Source organism: Corvus brachyrhynchos, unplaced genomic scaffold, assembly GCF_000691975.1.
Source record: "Corvus brachyrhynchos isolate BGI_N302 unplaced genomic scaffold, ASM69197v1 scaffold43, whole genome shotgun sequence".
In the NCBI taxonomy this organism is placed as follows: Eukaryota; Metazoa; Chordata; class Aves; order Passeriformes; family Corvidae; genus Corvus; species Corvus brachyrhynchos.
Genome location: NW_008237353.1, coordinates 2,898,607 through 2,909,668, shown reverse-complemented (window position 1 = coordinate 2,909,668; position 11,062 = coordinate 2,898,607).

Here is an 11,062-nt window from a genome sequence, read left to right as displayed (position 1 = left end):
GAAAAAAACCACTCATGAAAATCTCTTTCAATAGTCATGTGTTAAGAAACCTATGTAAAGCTGAAAGAAGAAATTACATACCTGAAGTATTTTTAACTTACTCTTTGCTATATGCAATAGATAAATTGTTAATTGGAAAGGATTTTAAATATATTAATGACACTGCTCTGATCTGCTGTTTTTCCTTTTCTCTAACCCTTCTGTCTGGTATTTGATGGTGGAAATACAGGAATTACTTGTGACTTGCCTGCAGCCAAATTATCTATCAAAATTTTTTGCACCAACATATTGGTGCTTGGGATATCCGGGTGCAGGGAGAAACACTTATTGCCATTGTAAAGTCTGAGAGTATTCTCTGCGCAAAAAGAATAGATCCAAGGATCAAGAAGAGTTTCACTCACATCAGGAACTTAAAAGAGGCAAATATATTGTCATTCTTACAAGTATACCCACACACCTACCCTCACTGTGTCCTTTAATGTTTGAGACTCTGCATGGTGGCTTTAGATTACTTTTGAAATGCAATTTTCACATTCTTGTTTGTTTTGACCGATATCTTAATACAATATAAAGTGTTTTCCAGAAACAATCCTTCTCTGTCAGACAAAGGCACCAAAGTAAACACTCCTTGATTTGTGCTTGGCAGCTGTTGAAGAAAACCCATGTCAATAGGAAATTTCTTTTACTACAGTTTTACTGAAACAATTGGTTATTAAATGAATCCTAGGTGATTCAGAGGCATGCAACTCCTGCAGTGTATTTTTTATAGTAGATTTTTTCCATTTATGCTTTTACCTTCACCTTGGATTTTTCCTTTACCATAACAAATATGGAATTTTTCAATCATTCAGAGACACAATCATGGTGGGAGCACTGGGTAGCCCTGCATCTACCTTCAAGTATGAGTGGCTTCAAGTACAAGAGAGCTGCAGAGGGCTGACCAGTCACTAATTCCCTGCTCTTACCCACTTGTCTTTGAAAAACAGAAGCATACATACCTGTCTTTTCCCTTCTCCCTGATATTTCTTCTATCCTTCCTGAATTTTTGAAGAGGACCACTGATAGGTCTGAGACAGCTTTAGCAGGATCTTTAGCCTAGGAAAAACTCATCTGACATGCCTGACTGGAAAGCCTCCAAGCTAACCAGTGACAGTCTCACTTTTTCCTGCCCAATTTTACCTGTCACTGGTATTAATTTTACGAGCCATTTGCTCACAGACAAATTTTCCTTAAGGAAGACTGATGCATAGTCTTCTTTTCAGTTCTTTAGTTTTCATTAGCCTCCACCTCCTGGTTTCGCCTCCCCACCACACAGCCTTCCCTATTCACTGCACATCACTGTCCCCTCTGGGGGCCCCACTCCTGCTCCCGCACTTTCCTGTGCTTCCCCATGGATGCTGCCCTACACTTTCCAAGTAGCGAAGTGCTGGAGCAACGGTATCCATGTTACCCTGTTTATTCTGTCCGAGTTTGGAAACCACCACTGACCAGTGTGCAAGAAGGTTTGAGGGAGTTTTTCGTGTAGTCTGAGGGTGTGCTCACAAGGAAGAGCAGCATATGTGGCACAGACTGCTGGGACAGCCACCTGCAGGGGTGACATGGGACATGTACCTAACTCTTCTCACTTTATGATGTCCAGAAACCTGAAGCCTCCATATGTGTCAAAACTGCAAAGATTTTTTTTTTTCCTCTAAGAATAATCATTCTCATTTCAGATAAATTTGCTCCAATCCTATACGACCTTAAAGACATCCATCAACAAGGCAGGCAGGGGCGGCAGAGGGAGCTGGGAGAGGACAGGCAAGGAGAGTTATGGTGCTGGCATCTGGAAAAGGAGGAGCTGTGTGTGCTCAGTGCCAGGTGTGTGCTGACCATGGGAACAGGATGGGAGGAGGTGCTGGCTTTGCCAACGCCCAAGTGCAACTGCCCTACAGCTTTAATGGTTGTGCAGTGCGGCACAGGATAAAGCTGTGCAGGCAATGCGAGTCAGTGCTACAGCACCAGTGCAGAGCACGGCAGAGGGGCAGAATGCTTCATGCAACATGAGCCATGTGTACCAGATAATCACTCGCAGTGCTGGGAGTGAAATGCACCATTTCTCTTCTTGTTAACCAGAATGCAGGGCTGCTTCCCTTGCTGCTGTGTAAAAAGCGCTGTGATACTCACAGGGCTCTTCCTCCCAATTCTCCCTTTGAAGCCAACTCAGTTTGCTCTGTAGGATTTCCCAGAGCTGTCTGACATCACATGTTCAGCTGTATCTCCTTGGTCAAGGAGACGGCTGTGATTCACATTCCAGACAAGCAGGCGCAGCTGGCAGGTAACATCCTTCAAGAAGCATCTCTAAATGTCGTCATTGTTCAAGGTCTGGGAGTCACAGTCTTCCCAGTGCTCCCCACCCCTTGGTGCCAGAGGGACGTACAACCAGGTGACGTTGAGGTGCACTCCCCTGCTCCTGCCAGAGGCTTAGTCAAAACACCAATGCCTCCAGCAAAACTAACTATCAAATAATTCACCTTTCAAATAATGTGCCAGTGGCAAGAGGAACAGGTTTGCATCCTTTTGTGATGCATAAGCAGCTACTGATATTTTCTGTGTTTGAGGAGGGAGAGAGCTGACTTTTAGCCTTAAAATATCAAGACTATTGGTCTAAACTTCATTTGTTTCGCTCTTTGGAGGTTCCAGCAATGCTGGCTAAGTGATAAAAGTTCAGCAGTTTGGATATCTAACAATGCTGCCTACTTTCCCTTTTTTCTTTTTATGGCGCTTTTATGAGTTCTGTTCAATAAAGAAACAACTTGCAAGTGAAGATCACATTCTCTCTCATTTGTTTATGTACTGCACTTGATTTCCTAAACCTATGCATCAAGTTTTGTCAGGAAAAAACAGGGGAAATATATGAAATTCTGAGGTGGTAAAAATGAAGTCGAAAAGAAGCTTCATGTTTTAATTTACCATGGAACAAAACAAATGCCTACATTTTAATTTGAGCTTTTATTTCTACACTAGAAAGAAGGATAGATAGTACATCTCCACCTTTTTCCAAGAATGGGTTACTTTCAGCTAAGAGTGGGTTTAGCCCACAGTCCAGGGTTCAAATAGCTGCAATTCTAGAGGTTCATGAGATTTGGATATCAGAAAGCTTATCAGTTCTGGGCCATCCCTCAGCTTAACAGAGAAAAAGGAAGCAAAGTGTGGCAGGCAAGGTTTTGCAATTTAAAAAATAAAGAAGCACTGCACGAGTTTTATATCTAGCCATCACTAAACCAAAGTCTCAACCATTCAAAATGCAAATTACACCAGTGGCCACATACTGCTAATGTGAATAAATCTTCCTATTCTACCCAATTCTACAAGATCACATACCACACCCCTGTGAGTTGCACTCCTTTGTGGTCCAGCTGCACGTGAAGCCAGCAGAGTTACACAACACACCTACTCCTTGCAGTCCTGCTAAAAGAAGGAATAATTCATGCCAGGGGAGTGTGTGTTTGCTCAGCAGCTCTATTTCCCTGTGCACGTGTGTGCAAATCACATCCATGTCCCCTGTGACCAGGCTCCACCGACACCTCTCTGACTACGCGAGGGACAACCTGCAGCTCACAGCCTCCAACAGCAGCAAACACTGGTGGACTCAGGCTTTAGAGATGCCTGGACTACGGGTTTCCAAGCAAGAACATCCTTCTCTAAACCAGGAATCAGCCCTGTGTTTTTAATAACAGTCAGTTGGCAAGGCCAGAAGATGTAGGACTCCAATGCAAAATACATGCTGCAAACTACTTTCTGGCTGCTACCTGGAATGCTCCCTCATACATGCTGTCATTTTATTTTAAAAATACATGGTTGAGTGATCGTCTAGAAATTGGTCTAGCTTTCATTTAGGATTTTTGCAATCTTCCTTTGCACAGAATACTTTACATACTTGTGCAGTAAAAAGAAATATTTTGTCTTATTTGTTTAAAACACTGTGAAATACTGTCACATACTCACCTTCAGTCTATTTTTTAAACTATTCCAGTGAATAACAGGAATGAAATCTGAAAGACCTTCAAACCCAGGCATTAAGAAATATGCTTATCATGACAAATCTTTGCTGAAAAATTAAATTTTTATTGAGTGAAACAATTTTTACATTAGTACTTCATTATTTCAGATAGGAATGGTTATATTTTTGCCATTTGCTACCATGTCGTAGTTTTCTTGTCTGCAAGATTATGGTAGATTTTGTCCACTCATGCAATAAACACAAACAAAAAGAAGTTCCCACACTATGACTTTTCCTCATAACTCTAAAAAAGACAGTTAGAGAAGGCAAAGTTACAGCAGCCAAACTCCTCTCATAAAACTCATATTATATTTGGTAAGCCTCAACTTCATCTGGAATTTAAAACCCATGGATTTCTGGTGACAAAGTAAAAAGTAAAGCAATATATGATTAAAACTTCCATATATTTTGAGTTTGTTGGATTGAGACTTTCACTCTAAAATGTGTCCATAATTCATGGGAGCGTACACACACATTCTTCACATTCTACCTGTCTTTGTGCATTATTTCTACAATCTCTTGTAGAAGATCTACAGCTATTTGCCTTCTCCACCCAAGCCCTATTGTATGATCAAGCCTTCTTCTCCATTTTCTTAACCCCCCCCCTTTTCAGTACCTACTTGTGAAATTTCATTAACTACCTGCATGATTCATGCAGCCTCACTGACCTGGTTTTATTATTGCATTTAATTACTAAAACAAACAAAAAAGTCATTAGAGATTTGCAGCTGACCCTGGAAGTGCCACAAAAAGTTTCAGCCTCAGAATTTCATTCTTTGCTAAGAGGAAATAAGCCCTATCTGTCGTAATACAATAATAATGTTTCCTTAGAGTCACTCAGTTCTTCTAACTGGAAGTTGGGACACTGATATAAAGAGCATCAGCATGAAGACCTCCAGGGGCTGCAAGGAGCCTTCTGTGAGGCCCAGAACAGCAAGATGCTGAGGTCTGTGCTTATATCTGCTAGGACATCTGAAGGCAGAGAACCCAAACTTTTGCCCTACTTGGAAATATGAAGGACCCAATGTAATGGGCTTACTGTCTAAACAGCATCATTATTATTAATTTTATCTGAGAGCACGTCCTCTTCTTGGAATGAAGGAAGAAGGACATGAAAAAGGCCACAGGTCTTGAGGAAATAAAAGATTCAGTAAAAGGTGTTTTTAAAAAAAATGTATTCTTGCAATAAAAAGCTCTAGGCTGCAGTTTGGGATAGCTGCAGCAATGGGTGAGGTAGGTGCACCACTATGGCAGAGAGAGATGATTGGTTGCTCAGTCCAGCAATGTCAGGCCATGTGCTTAACAGAGCTAAAATCTGTACAGTCTATGCCCAGAATAAATTAAATATTCTCCAGAATCTACTGTCTCCTGCAGTACTGAACTGGACAATTTAAACAGGGATATTAGAACACACAGGATAAATACATATTAGCAAGTTTATCAATGCACATCCATATAGTGCATGATAGATAAACTAACAGTAATCAACTGTAACCTCAGATGTGCTGTCAGGACCAATATCAATGACAAAGTGATTTCCATGGCCATAGGAGTACAGGTGTCTTATGTGGTCACATGGCTTATTAACAAATGGCACTAATTAGAATCTCTTTCTGAGTGCTTCATCCCACCTCAATGTAAAAAAGAAGCAGCAGTAGAAAAGTTTCAGCTAAGTGCAGTGGCTGGTGGTGAGCATGGAAAGCCTGTTGTTTAAGGAGAGATCAAATAGACTAGGATGTTCAGCCTGGACAAGAGGCAGCCGAGGAGAAGTATGAGGGATAAAATCATGATGTTAACGTTTCTAAGGATAGATGAAGTTCTGAGGGGTGTAGAGGAAACAATGTGCCACCATACCTCAGAACTCCTTTCCTTATTTGAACAAGTAGGGCACATGTAACAAGTATCCCAGGAGTTTTTAAGACAAAGCAGACCTTTTCCACAAAGTATAGAATTAAATTGTGGGACTCTATGCTGTGGGAGTTTATAAGACTATAAGTGGGTTAAACACAACGTTTAAAGGAATCCACAGAAATCCATAGGCAAGGATCAAACCCGCAGATACAAACACAACCTCCATCTCAAGAGATCTCCAAACTGCGGATTGCCATAAATTAGGAGGTATATGAGCTCACCATCCATGTGGGCTGCTCATATACGTTTTTTACATGCATCCACTACTGCTCTGAGGTCAGAGAGACCCAGCAGACCTCCCACTGGCCCAGGGTCAGCACAAAGCATAGCACCGCTTTTTTAAAGTAAGTATCTTTTGAATGCAAAACCACATAAAATCTAGCTGTTCACCTAGGATTTCCTTAGTCACACTGCTCCTTCTTGTCCTTTGAGTGAGACAGAGGATTATCTAATAGGTTGCAATTAAATCAGAAATGCAGTTACTGTTGTCAAGACATGAGTCATTTTTTCATGCGCAGATCTGATTCCAGTGACACAGTTGCAAAGGCATCTTTTGAAACTCTATAACGCTGGATTAATTTTTTCTTCCAAGCTAAGCTGTCAGCAAAAACTGCTTAGCAGTGAGTGGCAATCAATCCAGCCTTGTCTCTCAACAAGTTAAAGAGTTTTGACATAGCGTGGTTCTCATCTAGAGGTTTGCTTATGAAAAGAAAAATTCAAATGCTTTTTGAAAGCGTACTTTTAATAAAATCATCTGCTTTTAGAAAGAAAAGCTCTATCCAAAGAAGTAGGCTGTTTGCCTCAGCACCTCTTGAAATTTCAGTAATATTGCCATGCATGCACTTGGGAAGATGCATTCCTTCAATTTCACTTGACATTTTTCACTCCCTAGTGTAGAAAGCAGTGTCAGGCAGGACTTGCCAGGAAATACATCTACTGGAACATGGTACACCATCTCACTGAAGTATTAGCTGTTCAGCTACTGGTTGCTTATCTCTTTTGTTACTTGAACAACTCAGATTATGAATTATTCAGCTACAGTATGAAATGGATAAATATACATTTCCCAGATTTCATAAAAGTTAAAATAGTGGGCACAGAAGAAAGGGATTACATTATGCAGAAGAAAAAAATGGGATCAGTATGAGGCAAGTATTTCCTAACGAAGAAGCCTATTAAATGGTTGAAAAGTCCCTTGTGGGAAGAGGTGGAGGCCTCATCACTTCAGATATTTAAAACCAGACTAGACAAAGCATTCATCTCTACAGGGGCAGAGGAAATGGATAAAATTACTTATTAGGCTTCTTTCTACCCATCTCTGATTTCTATGATTTAATAAATTTTTTAAAATGCAAACCACATTTGTATAGCACAAGCAAAAGGCAGAAAAACAAAGAAACGTTTTCTAGTTGTAGTGTTGCCCAGCACAATGGAACTTGATTTAAAATTAAATTTATGCTAGCAATTCAGACTGCAAGATGACTTCTCTTTGTTTAAGGTCTAGCACTGAAAGCTTTGTTACTGTCACACTTGTCTCTAAAAAGATGATTTACTGTCCCCAGACTGGGGATTTATTCTTTCTGCCAGAACTCTTTGTGAACTGTGATGGTTCAACTTTTGACAAAGGTGGCTGATGCAAAAGGAAGAATGGTGCTCTACAGAAAAGCAGTGGAGTATGGGGTTTGTGCCTAAGGTCTGGCAGACTTATCAACTCCCTTGGGAATTTCCAACACTAAATATTTACTGATGTCACTCAAAGGATAACATCTAGTCTGCTAGTATGAAAGTAAAAATAGACTCTCAGAACAGACTCTATCACTTTGAATATCTTAAAATTAAATTAAAATTCTCTGTTCTTCTTCTTCCCCACATTTTTAATTTTTTTTTTTTTAATCCATGAAGGCACTGCTTTATTTAAAATAAAGTGCACTGTCTTGCTTTGTAGAAATATGAAGAAATCGAAAAAACTCCAACCCTGAGAAACCTTAGGATAGTCAAAACGTTTAAGAGTGTAACACTGTGGACCTCTCACTCCACCCATCATCCATGCAAGAAGATGAAATCATGATGCAGAATTCCTGTACAAGAAATCAGGGTGCTCAGCTGAAGTGAACTGTCCCAGAGGTAATGCAGGGGTGGGTGTTGAGCCATGGTGGCCCTCAGGCTTGGGACAGACTCTTGGTAATTTTGAACCAGCCAAGACAAGGCAGGATATAGCCACATGTTTTCCTTGCTTTGACATCCAAACTGTTTTAACAACATGCTGCTGTTTCCCCTCTGCACCCTGTTCACTCTTGCATCCTGACTGCAATTTGCCATATTTCCAGTATTAGTCTTGCTCTGCTGGACTGGGCTGCAAACTCAGTGTAGTAGAAAAGATTGCTTCATTTCAATATACTGTTTATCCACAGCTCCATGTAGACTTGTCTCAGCAGAGGTGGCAGAAAAGTAAGGGAATAGTGAGTTGAATCTACCACTAGAACTGGCTAAAATTAAGAAAAACAATGGTCCTGTACCTCAGTGACAAGGAACTCCCTCAGAAACATCATCCACCTTCCTGTGAACCTCCTCAGGTTGAAGTGTAGCCACTTAGGCGGAAAGCTGTGTTTTCCTGTTCTGTGCTTGTCTATCTGGCTGTGGGCTGCTGGACTCCACAGAATCAGAGAATTGTCTGAGTTGGAAGGGACCCACAAGGATCATTGAATCCGACTTTTAAGTGAATCGTCCACACAGGGATCGAACCTGTGACCTTGGTGTTATCAGCATCATGCCCTGACCAACTTATCTGTATCTTCAGGTAATCAAGTCTGTTTGGAAAAGTCTATTCTTGGATACATTGTAAAATGCTGGCAACAGCAAAGTTTGCCAATAATGTTATCAGGACAAGAGTTTGCCTATTTTGAATGTTTTATACTAGCATATACAGTTTTAGTCGATATAGTAGGAGCTACCAAAGCTCACAATGAAGCTAAATCAAAGACAGCCCTTACTTTGGCCAGTCCTGTAGCTTTAAATAGTTAACGTAACAGTGGCAGTATGCCCAAATCTAAGGATCTGTTTAAATTAGAATGAAGTTCAATACTTTGCCATTTGGAAAGTAAATGTACTCAACTGTAAAAACAGAAGCCAATTAATTTAATTACCAAATTAATTTTAAACCCCAGAAGGGTCAGTATGAAAAACATTAAACTGTTTGCAGCAGCTCTACCCCAAAATATTTATTCAAAACACAGCTCCTTTGTCCCAGGCATAGACAAAAACCCCTCTCTGCTTTGCTCAGCCTCTCAGCCAGCCCAACCCCAGCCCCACGTCCTATGTAAGAACCCACAGACTCTGTTAACCCACTCTTTGTCAATTGCCCTTTTGGCTCTGGCCTCAGGCACCTGCAGAGCTTCATCCCTCACTGAGTCCTGCTCACAGGATGGTCCAGCTCAGCACATCCTTCCTATGCTGTGCCCAGCAGCTGCTTCTGCATTATCCTGCCCCAGCCCTCAGGGGATACCATGATATCATACCATAAATGAGCAGCTGGTGAGGATACACTCTGCATCCATAGGATAAGCAGGAATTAAAAACAAAACAAAAAAAATCTCATTTGGACTAAATTAATCCTGTAGAAATGAATTTCTAGTACTTTTTACTTGGTTGAGTCATGTCTGGGCATAGCAGGAATAAATCCCACTGAAAGGAAATTGTCTTGGTGCGCAGGCAATATTTTACAGCCCCAGGAGCCATTACTTTCCAAGGAGAGAAAAAAAGTCAGAGAAAAGGAAGGAAAAGCAGGCAGAGAAGTGTGCAAGTCTTGATTTTAGCCCCATGTACATTGATTTCAGCAGAGCTATTCTACTGCAGAGGACACAAGAATTTTCTGTTCAAAGTCTAAAGGACGGTAGAGAATAAAAACAAGGAAAGAGTAATATCTGAAGTTCTTCTAGTCTCAGTCACACAGCAAAAATTCTTCTCCACAAATAATTGAGATTTATCTCCCAGCAATTCTCAGTGGCCATATTGTAAGTCATACAGGTATTTTATGACACCAAAGCTGCAATAGCATGCTCTGGCTGAGTGGCAGGATAGCTGTACAATCAATATGCTTTTGCACGCTTTCATCTTTGAGTGGGTTTGTATTGCAGCACAGTCTGAAATAACAGCATAAATTTAATGGGCTGGCAGTCCGAAAAGTAGAGAAGTACAACAACAGGTGTATTAATTTGTGCTGTGATGTGTAACCAATATCACTGTAATTTTGCTACAATTAGGCTCTGTTTTAACACAGAGTACAAAATACCTGGTGCTGGAGCTAAGATAATCAGCTGAAAATCAAAAGGAAAAGACAACAGGTAGCACTGTAGAGCATGTTGTGCAGAGGTAATTCATATATATCACACATTTGCAAAACCTATTTCCTCTGTTAGTCAGCCCTTTATTAGAGACACTATATCCAGACAAACTGAACAAATCCTAAAACATATAAACCCCTAACACTACAAATACATCTTTTCCCAAAGTTATGAAGTTCTACAAAACCACATAGGTTTCTATCTTTCTTTCTTTTTGACATGATTGTTGTTGACATGATTGCTACTTAAAATTTATGAGTTCATAGATGAGTCAAACCTTGACTGGAGATGATTCCTCTTCTAACTACATGTGCTTTACCACAAACATTAAAAACAATTACTTTGGAATAGTAATTTCTAGGAATTCTGAAAATATTTTAGATATAATTATTGTCATTACAGAAAACTCGGAAACATTTCCTTTAATCATTCAATACATAGCTCCATAACTCCATACACTTGAAAACTATAATTTCACTGTAAGTTTTCTTCTTACATATGTGTCTATATGTACATACACACACATATATACGCACTATTATAAAATAAGTGTCAAGAAAAGCAGGACCTTTACATTTCTATGTTTTCTCTGCTTGCAATAGGAATAAAACTGCAGATACCACCTGTGCCATCTACAAAAATTAAACCAGCTTGACTTCAAATCCTCTTGACAGGCTCTGCTTTTCCCACTGTCATTTTTCATTCTTACCAAAGTCTGTTTGCTCTAAGAGTATATTGTTAGGCCATACATTCAATTTGCATGCAACAA